The 18,345-nt window shown below is 39.9% G+C and overlaps 1 protein-coding gene across 3 annotated transcripts in view; it reads right to left on the bottom strand.

Moving 5' to 3' along the window:
• The window catches only part of UNC80 (unc-80 homolog, NALCN channel complex subunit), a 232,968-nt gene that overhangs the window by 192,395 nt on the left and 22,228 nt on the right, over positions 1-18,345 (bottom strand). The window lies entirely within an intron of this gene.

Raw genomic sequence — 18,345 nt, 5'->3', positions numbered from 1 at the left:
ATCAGCGATTGAAGATCAAATGAATGAAATGAAGCGAGAAGAGAAACCAAAAGAAAAAAGAAGAAAAAGAAATGAGCAAAGCCTGCAAGAAGTATGGGATTACGTAAAAAGACCAAATCTACGTCTGATTGGGGTGCCTGAAAGTGAGGGGGAAAATGGAACCAAGTTGGAAAACACTCTTCAGGATATCATCCAGGAGAACTTCCCCAACCTAGTAGGGCAGGCCAACATTCAAATTCAGGAAATACAGAGAACGCCACAAAGATACTCCTCAGAAGAGCAACTCCAAGACACATAATTGCCAGATTCACCAAAGTTGAAATGAAGGAAAAAATCTTAAGGGCAGCCAGAGAGAAAGGTCGGGTCACCCACAAAGGGAAGCCCATCAGACTAACAGCAGATCTCTCGGCAGAAACTCTACAAGCCAGAAGAGAGTGGGGGCCAATATTCAACGTTCTTAAAGAAAAGAATTTTAAACCCAGAATTTCATATCCAGCCAAACTAAGTTTCATAAGTGAAGGAGAAATAAAATCCTTTACAGATAAGCAAATGCTTAGAGATTTTGTCACCACCAGGCCTGCCTTACAAGAGACCCTGAAGGAAGCCCTAAACATGGAAAGGAACAACCGGTACCAGCCATCGCAAAAACATGGCAAAATGTAAAGACCATCGAGGCTAGGAAGAAACTGCATCAACTAACGAGCAAAATAACCAGTTAATATCATAATGGCAGGATCAAGTTCACACATAACAATATTAACCTTAAATGTTAATGGACTAAATGCTCCAATTAAAAGACACAGACTGGCAAACTGGATAAAGAGTCAAGACCCATCAGTCTGCTGTATTCAGGAGACCCATCTCACATGCAGAGACATACATAGGCTCAAAATAAAGGGATGGAGGAAGATCTACCAAGCAAATGGAGAACAAAAAAAAGCAGGGGTTGCAATCCTAGTCTCTGATAAAACAGACTTTAAACCATCAAAGATCAAAAGAGACAAAGAAGGCCATTACATAATGGTAAAGGGATCAATTCAACACGAAGAGCTAACTCTCCTAAATATATATGCACCCAATAAAGGAGCACCCAGATTCATAAAGCAAGTCCTTAGAGACTTACAAAGAGACTTAGACTCCCATACAATAATAATGGGAGACTTCAACACTCCGCTGTCAACATTAGACAGATCAACGAGACAGAAAGTTAACAAGGATATCCAGGAATTGAACTCATCTCTGCACCAAGCGGACCTAATAGACATCTATAGAACTCTCCACCCCAAATCAACAGAATATACATTCTTCTCAGCACCACATCACACTTATTCCAAAATTGACCACATAATTGGAAGTAAAGTACTCCTCAGCAAATGTAAAAGAACAGAAATTATAACAAACTGTCTCTCAGACCACAGTGCAATCAAACTAGAACTCAGGACTAAGAAACTCAATCAAAACCGCTCAACTACATGGAAACTGAACAACCTGCTCCTGAATGACTACTGGGTACATAACGAAATGAAAGCGGAAATAAAGATGTTCTTTGAAACCAATGAGAACAAAGATACAACATACCAGAATCTCTGGGACACATTTAAAGCAGTGTGTAGAGGGAAATTTATAGCACTAAATGCCCACAAGAGAAAACAGGAAAGATCTAAAATTGACACTCTAACATCACAATTAAAAGAACTAGAGAGGCAAGAGCAATCACATTCAAAAGCTAGCAGAAGGCAAGAAATAACTAAGATCAGAGCAGAACTGAAGGAGATAGAGACACAAAAAACCCTCCAAAAAATCAATGAATCCAGGAGTTGGTTTTTTGAAAAGATCAACAAAATTGACAGACCACTAGCAAGGCTAATAAAGAAAAAAAGAGAGAGGAATCAAATCGATGCAATAAAAAATGATAAAGGGGATATCACCACTGACCCCACAGAAATACAAACTACCATCAGAGAATACTATAAACGCCTCTACGCAAATCAACTAGAAAATCTAGAAGAAATGGATAATTTCCTGGACACTTACACTCTCCCAAGGCTAAACCAGGAAGAAGTTGAATCCCTGAATAGACCAATAGCAGGCTCTGAAATTGAGGCAACAATTAATAGCCTACCCACCAAAAAAAGTCCAGGACCAGATGGATTCACAGCTGAATTCTACCAGAGGTACAAGGAGGAGCTGGTACCATTCCTTCTGAAACTATTCCAATCAATAGAAAAAGAGGGAATCCTCCCTAACTCATTTTATGAGGCCAACATCATCCTGATACCAAAGCCTGGCAGAGACACAACAAAAAAAGAGAATTTTAGACCAATATCCCTGATGAACATTGATGCAAAAATCCTCAATAAAATACTGGCAAACCGGATTCAGCAGCACATCAAAAAGCTTATCCACCATGATCAAGTGGGCTTCATCCCTGGGATGCAAGGCTGGTTCAACATTCGCAAATCAATAAACGTAATCCAGCATATAAACAGAACCAAAGACAAGAACCACATGATCATCTCAATAGATGCAGAAAAGGCTTTTGACAAAATTCAACAGCCCTTCATGCTAAAAACGCTCAATAAATTCGGTATTGATGGAACGTACCTCAAAATAATAAGAGCTATTTATGACAAACCCACAGCTAATATCATACTGAATGGGCAAAAACTGGAAAAATTCCCTTTGAAAACTGGCACAAGACAGGGATGCCCTCTCTCACCACTCCTATTCAACATAGTGTTGGAAGTTCTGGCTAGGGCAATCAGGCAAGAGAAAGAAATCAAGGGTATCCAGTTAGGAAAAGAAGAAGTCAAATTGTCCCTGTTTGCAGATGACATGATTGTATATTTAGAAAACCCCATCGTCTCAGCCCAAAATCTCCTTAAGCTGATAAGCAACTTCAGCAAAGTCTCAGGATACAAAATTAATGTGCAAAAATCACAAGCATTCTTATACACCAGCAACAGACAAGCAGAGAGCCAAATCAGGAATGAACTTCCATTCACAATTGCTTCAAAGAGAATAAAATACCTAGGAATCCAGCTTACAAGGGATGTAAAGGACCTCTTCAAGGAGAACTACAAACCACTGCTCAGTGAAATCAAAGAGGACACAAACAAATGGAAGAACATACCATGCTCATGGATAGGAAGAATCAATATCGTGAAAATGGCCATACTCCCCAAGGTTATTTATAGATTCAATGCCATCCCCATCAAGCTACCAATGAGTTTCTTCACAGAATTGGAAAAAACTGCTTTAAAGTTCATATGGAACCAAAAAAGAGCCCGCATTGCCAAGACAATCCTAAGTCAAAAGGACAAAGCTGGAGGCGTCACGCTACCTGACTTCAAACTATACTACAAGGCTACAGTAACCAAAACAGCATGGTACTGGTACCAAAACAGAGATATAGACCAATGGAACAGAACAGAGTCCTCAGAAATAATACCGCACATCTACAGCCATCTGATCTTTGACAAACCTGAGAGAAACAAGAAATGGGGAAAGGATTCCCTATTTAATAAATGGTGCTGGGAAAATTGGCTAGCCATAAGTAGAAAGCTGAAACTGGATCCTTTCCTTACCCCTTATACGAAGATTAATTCAAGATGGATTAGAGACTTAAATGTTAGACCTAATACCATAAAAACCCTAGAAGAAAATCTACGTAGTACCATTCAGGACATAGGCATGGTCAAGGACTTCATGTCTAAAACACCAAAAGCAACGGCAGCAAAAGCCAAAATTGACAAATGGGATCTAATTAAACTAAAGAGCTTTTGCACAGCATAAGAAACTACCATCAGAGTGAACAGGCAACCTACAGAATGGGAGAAAATTTTTGCAACCTACTCATCTGACAAAGGGCTAATATCCAGAATCTACAAAGAACTCAAACAAATATACGAGAAAAAAACAAACAACCCCATCAAAAAGTGGGGAAAGGATATGAACAGACATTTCTCAAAAGAAGATATTCATACAGCCAACAGACACATGAAAAAATGCTCATCATCACTGGCCATCAGAGAAATGCAAATCAAAACCACAATGAGATACCATCTCACACCAGTTAGAATGGCAATCATTAAGAAGTCAGGAAACAACAGGTGTTGGAGAGGATGTGGAGAAATAGGAACACTTTTACACTGTTGGTGGGATTGTAAACTAGTTCAACCATTATGGAAAACAGTATGGCAATTCCTCAAGGATCTAGAACTAGATGTACCATATGACCCAGCCATCCCACTACTGGGTATATACCCAAAGGATTATAAATTAGTCTACTACAAAGACACATGCACACGTATGTTTATTGCGGCACTATTCACAATAGCAAAGACTTGGAATCAACCCAAATGTCCATCTGTGACAGACTGGATTAAGAAAATGTGGCACATATACACCATGGAATACTATGCAGCCATAAAAAAGGATGAGTTTGCGTCCTTTGTAGGGACATGGATGCAGCTGGAAACCATCATTCTTAGCAAACTATCACAAGAAGAGAAAACCAAACACCGCATGTTCTCACTCATAGGTGGGAACTGAACAATGAGATCACTTGGACTCGGGAAGGGGAACATCACACACTGGGGTCTATCATGGGGAGGGGGGAGGGGGGAGGAGGGAGGGATTGCATTGGGGAGTTATACATGATATAAATGATGAATTGATGGGTGCTGACGAGTTGATGGGTGCAGCACACCAACATGGCATAAGTATACATATGTAACAAACCTGCACGTTATGCACATGTACCCTAGAACTTAAAGTATAATAAAAAAAAAAAAAAAAAAAAAGCCCTCTAAATTAAACGTTAAGAGTGTGATTCAAATCCAAATAGTTATCACTTCTTTTACATATATATCATACATATATAACTTTTAAGAAACTTAAGTGCCCTTAAGTTTCTTAGAGGTTCAACAGAAGCACAAAATAGAAATGAGATTATCTCAAAGAGATTTGTAGATGTGGATTTTTTCCATTCTAGTGGACTGTAAAAATATTCACAGTGAACCCACAACGTTTTTTTTTTTGTTTTTTTTTTTTATACTTTAAGTTCTAGGGTACATGTGCATAATGTGCAGGTTTGTTACATATGTATACTTGTGCCATGTTGGTGTGCTGCACCCATCAACTCGTCTGCACCCATCAATTCATCATTTATATCAGGTACAACTCCCAATGCAATCTCTCCCCCCTCCCTCCTCCCCATGATAGGCCCCGGTGTGTGATGTTCCCCTTCCCGAGTCCAAGTGATCTCATTGTTCAGTTCCCACCTATGAGTGAGAACATGCGGTGTTTGGTTTTCTCTTCTTGTGATAGTTTGCTAAGAATGATGGTTTCCAGCTGCATCCATGTCCCTACAAAGGATGCAAACTCATCCTTTTTTATGGCTGCATAGTATTAAAAATAATTATATCAGCAAAAACACTTCCAGAGACAGTACAAGAGGAAAAAAGAGGCTATTAGACTCCCAAAACTTTACTGGCAGGACGCAAGCTGAGGAAACTACTCAGGTGTAAACACATGCTATCTTTTTTGAAAAAGGAAAGCTGATTTGGAAGATAGAATTAATAGCCCAGAGGGTGGAGCCAAGAGCCATGGGCAAGAATAGCACTGAGTTTTAATCAAGGACCTTCCAACATTTTTCCACCTTAATTTCAAAGCTAATAAGGACCAGTGTCTCTCATTTTCTCTCTTTGAATAGACATGTTCAGAGCAGGTATCCTATGCCTATTTTACCATTGTATATTGGGCGTGTTTGGTGCAGATAACTGTATCTCCTTAGTCCACAAGTATTTTAAATCACTTTGGTAACATCTCATAGGTAATAGATGAGTAGGAAGTAATGATTAATGTAGAAATACTTGTTTGGAAGCAGTTGTAGAAATCTAAGTAAAGGCTGGGTATGGCGGCTCACATCTGTAATCCCAGCACTGTGAAAGGCTGAGACAGGAGGATCACTTGAGGCCAGGAGTTCAAGACCAGTCTGGGCAACATAGAAAGACCATGTTTCTACAAAAAAAAAATGTTTTTAAAAATAGTGGGACTTGGTGGTGCACATTATCTACTTGGGAGGCTGTGGCAGGAGGATTGTTTAAGCCTAGGAGTCTGAGGTTACAGTGAGCTATGATCATGCCATTGCACTCCAGTCTGAGTGACAGAGTGAGACCCTATCCCTAAAAAGTTAAATGAAAAAAAGAAATCCAAGTGAGACATGATAAGGATATGAACTAAGCCAGTGACTATGAGGTTGGAGAAAAAAAGATTTGACAGACATTAAGAAGGCAGAATGTAAAGGACTTGGTGTGGAGTGAACCTCACATTTTTTACTAGAATATCTAGGCCAATAGTGGTGGCATATACTGACATAGAAATAAATGAGTATATGAATATTTAAATAATACAATAAATGTAAAGACTTTAGCACAATTTTGCACACATAGATATCCAAAAAGGTAGTTCTTATTGTTATTCTCTTAGTCTGTGTCCTAAGTAACTACCTTTCCCCAAATCTGATTTAATTATGTCACTGATAACTTTGTTGTCATCAAATAAAATGAAACCCTTGTGGAGGTGGTGGTGGTCATAATGCTTACTTTTAAATCAGTGGAAGGCTAATATGGGAAGAGTTTGTACATCTTCAAAAGCACTGTGTAGCCAGATTTTAGGAGAGACACGCTTGATTCCCATCTGATGGTGTTCACACCCTTTATCATCTTCTCTTGAGTGTAGGCAGGACCTGTGACTTATTTATGACCAATAAAATATGGAAAAGGCAAAGGGATGTTACTCCCATAATTAGGTTACCTTATATGACAAAGGTAATGAGACATCACTCCTGTGGTTATGTCATATTATAAACACTGTATTAGCAGACTGGAATTAAAGAGGATTTCTCTCCCTCGCTGGTTTTCAACAAATCAGCTGCCATATTTTGAGTTAGCTTATGAAGAGGGCCACATGGAAAATAACCATGGGCAGGCTTCAGAAACTAAGACCAGTCACCAGCCAATATCCAGCAAGAAAATAAGGATCTTAGTCCTAGAACTGCAAGGAAATGAATTCTGTCAACAACCAGAGAGAAACCATAAGTGGATATTTCCCCAGTTAAGCTTGTGAGGCAACTGCAGTCCATGCCAACACCTTGAAGCAGAGAACCCAACTAAGTTGGGCCTGGGTTTTTTCCTACAATTGAAAGATAATAAATGTGTGCAGTTTCATTTACTAAGCTTGTTGTAATTTGTTATACAGCAGTAAAAACAAATGCAAAAATCATAGAAACTACAGAAAAGCAAATTTTGGTCACCTATAAGAACATTCCACTAAATAGAGCTACCTAAAAATAAAACAAGCTTCATAAGGGAGCACTAAGTTGATCATTGCTTAAAGTTGTTAGTACATCAGCTAAGTTATAGGAGACTGGATTGGCTATCCTCACAGAGTTCCTTTCCTATTACTTCTAATATTTTTGACTTTCAAATTTTTGTTTTAAGCTGATGGATAATATTACATATTTATGAAGTACAATGTGATGTTTTAATATATGTTTATATTGTGGCATGATTAACTCAAACTAAGTTACAGATTCATCATCATCTCACATACGATTTTGTGGTAAAAATATTTAAAACCTGCTCTTTCAGTAACTTTGAAATACACAATGCTTTATTGTTTATTATAGTCACCACTCTGTGCACCAGATCACTAAAGCTTCTTCTTCTCATCTAACTGAAATTTTATACCCTTTGATCAACATCTCCCTTTCCCCACCCATCCCTCCTCCCAGCTTCTGAAACTACCATTCTACTCTACTTCTGTGAGTTCAACACTTTTTAAGATTTCATGTATAATTTTAAATGCTTATCACCATGGACCTGGGACAGTGAATCAGTGGATAAATACAAACAACCCTGTTTATACAACCAAAATTGATATCAAAGTTGCATATTCTCTACCAGCAGAAGATTATTCAACTGGGCCACTTGCTTTTAAGATCCAAAGAAAGACACAAAGACATATACATTATTTATATATTATTTTTTAAAGTATAAGATAGTAGTAATTTGGTTAAAAATTGTGTTAATATGACTGTGCTTTCAACAATTCTAAGAAATCTTTCAAAAACAATGCACCCATGTAGCCTGATTCCAGTGCCAGTTGGAGGTAGATCATTTAAAAATTATCAAAGCCAGATACTAGGAGGAAATATCTGTGAACCCTTTTTTTTTTTTTTTTTTTTTGATAAAGGACCGGTATCCAGAATATACAAAACATTCTTAAAAATTTAATAATAAGACAACTCAGTTAAAAAGGGGCAAAATATTTGAATAGACATTTCATCAAAGAAGATATTCAAATAGCTAATAATCACATGAAAATATATTTATCATTACTCATTAGGGAAAAGTAAATTAAAACCACAATTGGATCCCACTTCATAATCACTAGAATGGCTATAATAAGAAAGATAGACAATAACAAGTGTTTTTGAGGATATAAAGGAATACACCCTCATATATCGCTAGAGGGAATGTAAAATGGTACAGCCATTTTGGAAAACAGGTTGGTAATTTCTTAAAAAATTAAACCTGAATGTGCCATGCACCCCGCCAATTCTACTCATAGGTATCTACCAACGGAATTGAACACCTATGTCCACGGAAAAATTCATAAGTGCTCACTTTTAGCAGCATCATTCATAACAGATAAAAAGTGGATATAACCCAAATATCTATCGACAGATGAGTGGATAAAAAATAAGATAGATCCATAAAATATAATATTATTTAAAAACAATATGGGCCAAAATGACTGACTAGAAGCCGTGGTGCTCAGAGGCTCCCATTGAAAAAAAACCGTAATAAGCGTGTGAATCCTTCACTGGAAACCAAGGTATCCAGGCTCTCTCATCAAAATTGACTAGAAGGTTGGCATCACTCATGGAAAGAAGGAAGAACAGTGTGGTGCAGCAGCCCACCTGAGAGCCACATGGGGAAGTTCCAGAACTCCCTCCCCGCAGCCAAGGGAGGCGGTGAGTGAACTTGCTACCCAGCCAGGGAGACAGTGCTTTTTCCGTGTAACTGTGTAACACACGGATCTGAAGATCCCATTCACGAACCCATGCCACTGGGGCCTGAGCGTCCTAACCCCAGAACACTCAGATACAGCCTCTCAGCTGGAATCTGCTTAAGTCTATGGAACTCCTGGGGAGAGGGGCAACCAGCACAGCTGTGGCAGCCTGCTGTCTAAGCCATTTGAGTTCCTTGCAGGAGGGGCAGCAGCCAGCACTTGGACTTGCAAATGCCTAACACACTAAGCTGCCTGAGCAGGGAAAGGGAGGCACCCATTTCTGTAGCTCCAGGCTGTGCTTTTTCCCTGCTGCAGCCAGGGTGGCTGGACGGCTTGGTCCCAAGACTTGTCCCCATAGCCTAACACACTGGCTGTGGCAGTCTGCAGCCAAGAGTGCCTCTTCAGAGGCACTAAACCTGACCCATCCATCCTCATTGGGTGGGGGTTCCCTGCAGGATCTCCAATAATTCTAGACAGAGGCTCAAGGACAGAATTCAGATCTCCCTAGGCAGAAAAGCCCCTAGGGGGAGTGGTGGCCACAGTCTCTGTGGACCAGCAGATTTAGCCTCTCCTCCTGGTAGTTCTGAGAAATCTGGGAATTCCAGAAGAGTGAGTTTCTCCCCAGTGAAACACACCCTCTCCACCAAGGGACAAAGTCCTTTGTTAAAGAGGTCCTGCACCCTGTGCCATCCAACTGGGTGGGATCCTCCAACAGGATTTTCAGACATCCTGTACAGGAGCGATCCTATTGGCATCATGTTGGTACCCCTTGAGGTCAGAGGTCCCAGAAGAAGAAGCAGGCACCCATCTTTGCTGCTCTCTAGGCTCTTTGAATGACATTTCCAGGCACGGAAGCAAATCAGATGAACAGAGCCTGAAGTGAACCCCCAGCAAACTGCAGCAGCCCTACAGAAGAGGGACGGGAACGGACTATTGAAGAAGAAAAAGAAACAAGCAGAAAGCAACAACAGCATCAACAAGAACAACAACAAAAACCCCATCCAAGGGTCAGCAGCCTCAAAGACGGAAACTAGACAAACTCACGAAGATGAGAAAGAATCAACCAAAAAATGCTGAAAACCCAAAAAGCCAGAGTGCCTCGTCTCCTCCAAATGATCACAACATCTCTCCATCAAGGGCACAGAACTGGATGGAGGATCAAATGGTTGAATTGACAGAAGTAGGCTTCAGAAGATGGGTAATAAAAAAATACACTGAGCTAAAGGAGCATGTTCTAATGCAATGCAAAGAAGCAAAGAACCTTGATAAAAGGTTGGAGGAATTGCTAACTAGAATAACCACTTTAGAGAGGAACATAAACAACCTGATGGAACTCAAAAACACAAAATGAGAACCTCATGAAGCACACACAAGTATCAACAGCCGAATCGACAAAGTGGAAGAAATGATATCAGAGTTTGAAGACTACCTTACTGAAATAAGACATGCAGACAAGAATAGAGAAAAAAGAATGAAAAGGAATGAACAAAGCCTCCAAGAAATGCGAGACTTCATAAAAAGACTGAACTTAATGATTGATTGGAGTACCAGAAGGAGATGGGGAGAATGGAAACAAGCTGGAAAACATACTTCGGGATACTATCCAGGAGAACTTCCCCAACCTAGCAAGAGAGGCCAACATGCAAATTCAGGAAATGCAGAGAACACCATTAAGATCTTCCATGAGAAGATCAACCCCAAGACACATCATCAGATACCCCAAGGTCAAAATGAAGGAAAAACTGTTGAGGGCAGCCAGAGAGAAAGGCCAGTTCACCTACAAAGGGAGGCCCATCAGACTAACAGCGGACCTCTCAGTAGAAACCCTACAAGACAGAAGAGATCAGGGCAAATACTCGACATTCTTAAAAGAATTTTCAACCCCAAATTTCATATCCAGCCAAACTAAGCATAATAAGCGAAGAAGAAATAAAATCTTTTCCAGACAAGCAAATGCTGAGGGATTTAGTTACCACCAGGCCTGACCTGCAAGAGCTCCTGAGAGAAGCACTAAATATGGAAAGGAAAAACCGGTACCAGCCACTGAAAAAACACACCAAAATATAAAAATCAATGACACTACAAAGAAACTGCATCAACTAATGTGCAAAATAAACAAGTACCATCACGATCACAAGATCAAATTCACACATAACAATACGAACCTTAAATGTAAATGGGCTATATGCCCCAATTAAAAGACACAGACTGGCAAATTGGATAAGAAGTCAAGACCCACATCTGTGTTGTATTCAAGAGACCCATCCCACATGCAAGACACACATAGGCTCAAAATACAGGGTTGGAGGAAAATTTACTAAGCAAATGGAAAGTAAAAAATAAATAAATAAATAAAAATTTTTTAAAAAAAAAAAAGCAGGAGTTGGCCAGGCATGGTGGATCACACCTGTAATCCCAGCACTTTGGGAGGTCAAGGTGGGCAGATCACAAGGTTTGGAGTTCAAGACCAGCCTGGCCAACATGGTGAAACCCCGTCTCTACTAAAAATACAAAAATTAGTCAGGCATGGTGGGGGGCACCTGTAATCACAGCTACTTGGGAGGCTGAGGCAGGAGAATTGCTTGAATCCAAAAGTCAGAGATTGCAGTGAGCCGAGATTATGCCACCGCACTCCAGCCTGGACAACAGAGGAAGATTCTGTCAAAGAAAGAAAAAAAAAAGCAGGGGTTGCAATCCTAATCTCTGACAAAACAGACTTTAAACCAACAAAGGTCAACAAAGCCAAAGAAGGGCATTACATAATGGTAAAAGGAACAATTCAACAGGTAGAGCTATTTTAAATACATATGCACCCAATACAGGAGCACCCCAGATTCATAAAACAAGTTCTTAGAGACTTACAAAGAGACTTAGACTCCCAAACAATAACAGTGGGAGACTTTAACACCCCAATGTCAGTATTAGACAGATCAATGAGATAGAAAATTAACAAGGATATTCAGGGCTTGAACTAAACTCTAAATCAAGTGGACCTAGTAGACGTCTACGGAACTCTCTACCCCAAATCAACAGAATATACATTCTTCTCAGTGCCACATGGCACTCATTCTAAAATCAACTACATAATTAGAAGTAAAATACTCCCCAGCAAATGCAATAGAAATGAAATCATAACAAACAGTCTCACAGACCACAGTGTAATCAAATTAGGAATTGGGATTAAGAAACTCACTCACAACCACATGATTTCATGAAAACTGAACATTGAAAATTGCTCCTGAATGACTCCTGGGTAAATAATGAAATTAAGGCAGAAATCAAGAAGTTATTTGAAACCAATGAGAACAAAGAGACAACGTACCAGAATCTCTGGGACACAGCTAAAGCAGTGTTAAGAGGGAAATTTATAGCACTAAATATCCACTTCAGAAAGCTAAAAAGATCTCAAATCGACATGCTAACATCACAATTAAAAGTGCTAGAAAGGCAAGAACAAACTAATCCAAAAGCTAGCAGAAGACAAGAAATAACTAAGATCAGGGAAGAACTGAAGGAGATAAGGACATGAAAAACTCTCCAAAAGAAATTGATAAATCCAGGAGCTTTTTTTTTTTAATTAACAAAACAAATAGATCACTAACTAGACTAATAAAGAAGAAGAGAGATAAGAATCAAATAGACACAGTAAAAAATGATAAAGGGGATATCACCAATGACCCCACAGAAATGCAAACTACCATCAGAGAATACTGTAAACACATCTATGCAAATAAATTAGAAAATACAGAAGAAAGGGATAAATTCCTGGATGCATATACCCTACCAAGACTAAACCAGGAAGAAGCTGAATCCCTGAATAGGCCAATAACAATCTCTGAAATTGAGGCAGTAATTAATAGCCTACCAACCAAAAAAAGCCCAGGACCAGATGGATTCACAGCTGAATTCTGCCAGAAATACAAAGAAGAGCTGGTACCATTCTTTCTGAAATTATTCCAAACAATTAAAAAGGAGGGATTCCTCCCTAACTCATTTTATGAAGCCAGCATCATCCTGATACCAATACCAGGAAGAGACACAACAACAACAAAAAATATCAGGCCAATATCCCTGATGAACATTGATGCAAAAATCCTCAATAAAATACTGGCAAACCAAATCCAGCAGCACATCAAAAAAGGTATCCACCATGACCAAGTTGGCTTCATCCCTGGAAAGCAAGGTTGGTTCAACATATGCAAATCAATAAACATAATTTATCACATAAACAGAACTAAAGACAAAAAGCACGTGATTATCTGAATAGCCACAGAAAAGACCTTTGATAAAACCCAACATCCCTTCATGTTAAAAATTCTCAATACCTAGGTATTAATGGAATATGTGTCAAAATAATAAGAGCTGTTTATGACAAACCCATAGCCAATATCCTATTGAATGGGCAAAAGCTGGAAGCATTCTCTTTGAAAACCGGTACAAGATAAGGATGCCCTCTCTCACCACTCCTATTCAACATAGTATTGGAAGTTACAGCCAGGGCAATAAGGCAAGAGAAAGAAATAAAGGATATTAAAATAGGAAGACAGGAAGTCAAGTTGTCTCAAATTTATAGACAACATGATTGTTATGTAGAAAACCCCGTCATCTCAGCCCGAAAACTTCTTGAACTGATAAGCAACTTCAGCAAAGTCTCAGTTTACAAAATCAATGTGCAAAAATGACAAGCATTCCTTTACACCAACAATAGGCAAGCAGAGAGTCAAATCATGAATGAACTCCCATTCACAATTGCTACAAAGATAATAAAATACCTAGAAATACAGCTAACAAGGGATGTGAAGGACCTTTTCAAGGAGAACTACAAACCACTGCTCAGGGAAATAAAAGAGGACACAAACAAGTGGAAAAACATTCCATCCTCCTGAATAGGAAGAATCGATATCATGAAAATGGCCATACTACCTAAAGTAATTTATAGATTCAATGCTATTCCCATCAAACTACCATTGACGTTCTTCACAGAATTAGAAAAAAAAAAAAAACTTAATTTATTTTTTTAAAATAAAATAATGAGTTTACAATAAATTAAATTTAAAATTTATTTTAAATTTTATATGGTATCAAAGAAGCATCAAAGGAGACCCGTATAGCCAAGACAATCTTGTGCAAAAACAACAAAGCTGGAGGCATCACACTACCTGACTTCAAACTATACTACAAGGTTACAGTAACCAAAAGAGCATGGAACAAAACAGACATATAGAGCAATGGAGCAGAACAGAGACCTCAGAAATAACATCACATATCTACAACCATCTGATCTTCAACAAACCTTATAAAAACAAGCTGTGGGGAAAGGATCTCCTATTTAGTAAATAGTGCTGGCAAAACTGGCTAGCCAAATGTAGAAAACTGCAACTGGACTCCTTTCTTGTACCTTATACAAAAATTAACTCAAGATTGATTAAAGACTTAAATGTAAAACCCAAAACCATAAAAACCCTAGAAGAAAACCTAGGCAGTACCATTTGGGACACACGCATGGGCAACTAATTCATGACTAAAATGCCAAAAGCAATTGCAACAAAAGCCAATATTGACAAATGGGATCTAATTAAACTAAAGGGCTTCTGCATAGCCAAAGAAACTATCATCAGAGTGAACAGGCAACCTACAGAATGGGAGAAAATTTTTCCAGTCAATCCACCTAACAAAAGTCTAATATCCAGAATTTACAAGGAAGTTAAACATATTTACAAGAAAAAAAAAAAACAAACAAGTCCATCAAAAAGTGGGCAAAGGGCCGGGCGCGGTGGCTCAAGCCTGTAATCCCAGCACTTTGGGAGGCCGAGACGGGTGGATCGCGAGGTCAGGAGATCGAGACCAACCTAGCTAACACGGCGAAACCCCGTCTCTACTAAAAAATACAAAAAACTAGCCGGGCGAGTTGGCGGGCGCCTGTAGTCCCAGCTACTTGGGAGGCTGAGGCAGGAGAATGGTGTAAACCCGAGAGGCGGAGCTTGCAGTGAGCTGAGATCCGGCCACTGCACTCCAGCCTGGGCGACAGCGCGAGACTCTGTCTCAAAAAAAAAAAAAAAAAAAAAAAAAAAGTGGGCAAAGGATATGAACAGACATTTCTCAAAAGAAGACATTTACACAGCTGACAATCATATGAAAAAAAGCTCAACATCACTGATCATCATCAGAGAAATGCAAATCAAAACCACAATGAGATACCATATCATGCCAGTCAGAAAGGCAATTATCAAAAAGTCAGGAAACAATAGATGCTGGTGAGGCTGTGGAGAAATAGGAATGCTTTTACACTGTTGGTAAGAATGTAAATTAGTTTGACCATTGTGGAAGATAGCATGGTGATTCCTCAAAGATCTAGAACCAGAAATACCATTTGACCAAGCAATCCCATTACTGGGTATATACCCAGAGGAAGATAAAGACACATGCACATATATGTTTATTGCAGCACTATTTACAATAGCAAAGACATGGAACTAACCCAAATGCCCATCAATGATAGACTGGATAAAGAAAATGTGGTACATATATACCATAGAATACTATGCAGCCATAAAAAGGAAAGAGATCATATGCTTTGCAGAGACATGGATGAAGCTGGAAGCCATCATCCTCAGCAAACTAACACAGGAACAGAAAACCAAACACCACATGTTCTCATTCATAAGTGGGAGTTGAACATTGAGAACACATGGACACAGAGGAGGAACAACACACACCAGGGCCTGTTGTGGGATTGGGGATGAGGTGAGGGAACTTAGGGGACAGGTCAACAGGTGCAGCAAACCATCATGGCACTCATATAGCTATGTAACAAACCTGCACATTCTGCACATGTGTCTGGTTTTTTATTTTTTTATTTTTTAGAAGAAATAAAGAAAAAAAAGAATAGTATTTAACAATAGAAAGGAATGAATTACTAATACATGCTATAATGTGGGTAAATCTCAAAAACGTTATGCTAAGTGAAAGAAGCCAGATTCAAAAGGCCACAGAATGTATGAATCCATTTATATGAAATGTCTAGAAATGCAATCCAATAGAAATAAAAAGTATATTAGTAGTTACCTGGGGCTGGGTGTGGGAATGGGAGTGACACCAGGGATGGGCACAAGGGACATTTTTGGGTGATGAAAATGTTCTTAAATTGTAGTGGTAGTTGCACGATTCTGTAAATTTACTAAAAGTCAGTAAACTGTATATTAGTTTGTTTTCATGCTGTTGATAAAGAAATATCTGAAACTGGGAATACAAAGAGGTTTAATTGGACTTACAGTTCCACATGGCTGGGGAGGCCTCAGAATCATGGCAGGATGTGAAAGGCACTTCTTACATGGTGGCAGCAAGAGAAAAATGAAGAAGCAGCAAAAGCGGAAACCACTGATAAACCCATCAGATCTCGTGAGACTTATTCACTGAGACTTATTATGAGAATAGCATGGGAAAAACCGGCCCTCATGATTCGATTATCTCCCCATGGGTCTCTCCCACAATATATGGGAATTCTGGGAGATACAATTCAAGTTGAGATTTAGTGGGGACACAGCCAAACCATATAATTCCACCCCTGGCCCCTCTGAGTCTCATGTCCTCACATTTCAAAAACAACCATGCCTTCCCAATAGTCCCCCAGAGTCTTAACTCATTTCAGCATTAACCCAAAAGTCCACAGTCCAAAGTCTCATCTGAGACAAGGCAAGTCCCTTCCATTTATGAGCCTATAAAATCAAAAGCAAGTTAGTTACTTCCTCGATACAATGGAGGTACAGGTATTGGGTAAATATAGCCATTTCAAATGGGAGAAATTGGCCAAAACAAAGGGGCTACAGGGGGCATGCAAGTCCAAAGTCCAGCGGGACTGTCAAACTTCAAAGCTCCAAAATGATCTCCTTTAACTCCAGGCCTCACATCCAGGTTATGCTGATGCAAGAGGTGGGTTCCCATGGTCTTGGGTAGCTACACCCCTGTGGCTTTGCAGGGTACAGCCTCCCTCCTGGCTGCTTTCACAGGCTGGTATTGAGTGTCTGTGGCTTTTTCAGGCGCATGATCCAAGCTGTCAGTGGATCTACCATTCTGGGGTCTGGAGGACGGTGGCCCTCTTCTCACAGCTCCACCTGGCAGCACTCCACTAGGGACTCTGTGTGGGGCCTCTCACCCCACATTTCCCTTCCACACTGTGCTAGCAGAGGTTCTCCATGACGGCCCTGGACCTGCAGCAAACTTTCACCTGGGCATCCAGGTGTTTCTGTATATCTTCTGAAATCTAGATGGAGGTTCCCAAACCTCAATTCTTGACTTCTGTGCACCTGCAGGCTCAATACCATATGGAAGCTGCCAAGACTTAGGGCTTCCACCCTCTGAAGTCACATCTTGAGCTCACATTGGCCCCTTTCAGCCACAGCTGGAGCAGCTGGGACCCACGGCACCAGGTTCCTCGGCTGCACACAGCACGAGAACCCTGGGCCCAGCCCACGCGACTACTTTTTCCTCCTGGGCCTCTGGGCCTGTGATAGGAGGGGCTGCTGTGAAGGTCTCTGACATAACTTGGAGACATTTTCCGCATGGTCTTGGGGATTAACATTAGGCTCCTTGCTCCTTACTTATGCAAATTTCTGCAGTTGGCTTGAATTTCTCCCCATAAAATGGGTTTTTCTTTTCTGTTGCATAGTCAAGTTGCACATTTTCTGAACTTTTATGCTCTGTTTCCCTTTTAAAACTGAATGCCTTTTACAGTACCCAAGTCACCTCTTGAATGCTTTGCTGCTGAGAAATTTCTTCCACCAGATAGCCTAAATCATCTCTCTCAAGTTCAAAGTTCCATAAATCTCTAGGGCAGGGGCAAAATGCCACCAGTCTCTGCTAAAACATAACAAGAGTCACTTTTGCTCCAGTGCCCTACAAGTTCCTCGTCTCCATCTGAGACCACCTCAGCCTGGTTTTATTGTCTATGTCGCTATCAGCATTTTGGGCAAAGCCATTCAACAAGTCTCTAGGAAGTTCCAAACTTTCCCACATTTCCCTGTCTTCTTCTGAGCCCTTCAAACTGTTCCATCTCCACCTGTTACCCAGTTCCAAAGTTGCTTCCACATTTTTGGGTATCTTTTCAGCAATGCCCCACTCTACTGGTACTAATTTACTATATTAGTTTGTTTTCATGCTGCTGATAAATACCCAAAACTGGGAACATAAATAGGTTTAATTGGAGTTACCGTTCCACATGATTGGAAAGGCCTCAGAATCATGGTGGGAGGTGAAAGGCACTTCTTA

This window comes from Rhinopithecus roxellana, chromosome 14 (assembly GCF_007565055.1).
Source record: "Rhinopithecus roxellana isolate Shanxi Qingling chromosome 14, ASM756505v1, whole genome shotgun sequence".
In the NCBI taxonomy this organism is placed as follows: Eukaryota; Metazoa; Chordata; class Mammalia; order Primates; family Cercopithecidae; genus Rhinopithecus; species Rhinopithecus roxellana.
This window is presented reverse-complemented; position numbering and strand designations above follow the sequence as displayed.